Below are 2,308 nucleotides of genomic sequence, written 5' to 3'. Positions count from 1 at the left end.
TTCATATTTCATCTATTTTTCAGGAACAAGTGATTTTGGGTGATTTCTATACCAACAGAAATGGCTGGTGAAACCTACTCTTCATGTAAGTTTATCTATTAATATTATTTTTAAATGTTCTAAGGTTTTATAGGGTCCTCATAATTTCTACTGTTTCTTGAAGTTGTTTTCGGAATTTCACTGCAGAATATTATTTATACCGTTTGATTTATTCTTTTTTAGTTTTATTTTCCAATGCACAGTAAAGAGAAGTAATGTGATCATACAAAGTGTTGAATCCAATTTTCCTTTAGAAATAAACATTTAAAGGCCCCCTAAGTGCCAATAACCAAGTCTTGTACAACAATTGGTACAATTGGCTTTTTTATATAATCTGCCTAACTAAAGTACCACTTTATATAATTGGTTTTACAAACTTTTGATGTCCGTAAAGCATCGTATCATTTTAAAATAAAATAAGCTAGTTTTTAGAATATTTAAGTTGTCCAATAGGATGAAAATTCAGAATTTTCAAATTGGCTTCTTCTAATGTATCTTAAATTTTGTTTCTTTGATATAATTCTCCAACTCACATTTTTATTAGTAATGAAAAGCTGATAAATATCAGCTATGAAAGGACTTGATAATTAATGGGGGGAAGGGGAGAATAATAAGTGGGGAAAGAAATGGTAAAATATTTCTCAGGGTTGAAAATATATCTATGGAAATAGGAGTTGTAATATAGACATATGTTTTACCATTAGAAACCCAAAGATTTTTATTAAATATTTTTTTATTTTTATTAAATAATGTTTTTGCGTTACCTTAGTTGTTAAATATTTTTTTAATTTAACTTAACATTTATATGAGCCTTTTAGTTTACAGTTTGTGGAACTCCATAAAATCATTCTTAGTATTTTCAATATTGATTCTATAATAATTTATAATTGAATAAATGGTTAAAAGTAAAATATAAATTTTATTAATCTGTTATTTTTATGTTTCTGCCATACTTTTCTTAAGGAAAAGGTTAAAATTTTGGAACAAGACATATTATTAAAAGTGCTTTTCTGAAAGCTGTTCAAATAGGAGTTGGTAAATCTCTAAACCGAAATGTTTATTTAAAAAATTAGTAAAGGAAAGTATTGCCCCAGTGAATGATATAGAAATATCCGTTCTGGAACAAGTGAGGTTTGATTTCAACTGGAATTAGGCTGGTGAGTGAAGGCTGATGTCGCACTGCTCCAGATTATTATTGTTTTGTTTTATTACTTAACTCACGTGCACTAAAACTTTTTAGATTAAGTACACTCAAATAAGTCAGATGGTGTTGCCAGTCCTTAATGAGATGTCTGGTCCTGGTTTAATTTTAAAACAAAGCCCAGTTTTGTTATTTAATTAAAATTAAAAAATGTTCAGTAACGTATTGAATGTAGACTAGGGATCGTAATAGAGTTACAGGGTTCTCATTGTCTGCCTTTGATATTCTTTTATGAAAGTTTGTAACTGTGAATGAAATTGGAAGTAATAATTATAATAGGTTTTAGTTTTTGTTAGAATAATCAATAATATTTTGTATGAGGAGAAGATTATTGGGGTTGTGGTCAAAATGAAACACAAATAAGTTAATGTAACTTATTTTGTTAAATTAACTTATTAAAACTTAAATAAGTTACACTAACTTATTTGTGTTTCATTTTGATCGCACCCCCAACCATCTTCTCCTCGTACAAGTCTTCCACGGTCAACTATCTCTCTTCCCTTTAATTTATCCGTACTGCTTATAATTTTATAATGTTTTGCTTATAATTATATTATGGAATAAAATCATAAATGAACCTTCGTTGACATTTTTAATTAATTAGTTATTTGGTACTTGTTGCAGTATTAACAACTGTTATCAAAGAAGAGAAGGGACTGGAAATGAATTTCCGTGAGACAAATATTAACTTGTTATATATCTTTTGTTTTAATTTATGCAATGCAAATTCAGTTATATTAAAAAAGTAGACACTATTTTTTTTATTTATGACTCCCTGATCATCCCTAATATGGAGGGGGAGGGAGGGTTTATCTATAGGTACCTCCCTATCCTGACCATAGTGAAGGGCCAAGTTTCCATTTCAACTTTTATTTCTGGGGTGGGCTCACTAGATTAAATGTTGAACCCTTACCTTGACATTAGGATAGAGTGGTACCTTGTAGATAACCCTTCCCCTCTCTGTATGTCAGAAATGACCAGAAAGACGGAATTGATCAGGGGATTCCTTATTTATATTTTAAGTTAAAAAGAGAGATTATTTTCATTAGTTGAAATTGAATCAAGTCA

At 29.1% G+C, this 2,308-nt stretch overlaps 1 long non-coding RNA gene across 1 annotated transcript in view; it reads left to right on the top strand.

The window, feature by feature from the left end:
• The window catches only part of LOC112211775 (uncharacterized), a 19,138-nt gene extending 17,259 nt beyond the window's left edge, over window positions 1–1,879 (top strand). The window contains exons 2-3 of the long non-coding RNA XR_010844490.1: window positions 24–85; window positions 1,865–1,879. This is a non-coding gene — a long non-coding RNA (uncharacterized lncRNA). The remainder of the gene's footprint in view (window positions 1–23; window positions 86–1,864) is intronic.
• Window positions 1,880–2,308: the final 429 nt, after the last annotated feature.

Source organism: Halyomorpha halys, unplaced genomic scaffold, assembly GCF_000696795.3.
Source record: "Halyomorpha halys isolate HHAL.00 unplaced genomic scaffold, Hhal_1.1 Scaffold1281.1, whole genome shotgun sequence".
In the NCBI taxonomy this organism is placed as follows: Eukaryota; Metazoa; Arthropoda; class Insecta; order Hemiptera; family Pentatomidae; genus Halyomorpha; species Halyomorpha halys.
The sequence above is the reverse complement of the archived record's forward strand: the minus strand, read 5'-3'. Positions and strand labels throughout refer to the sequence as shown.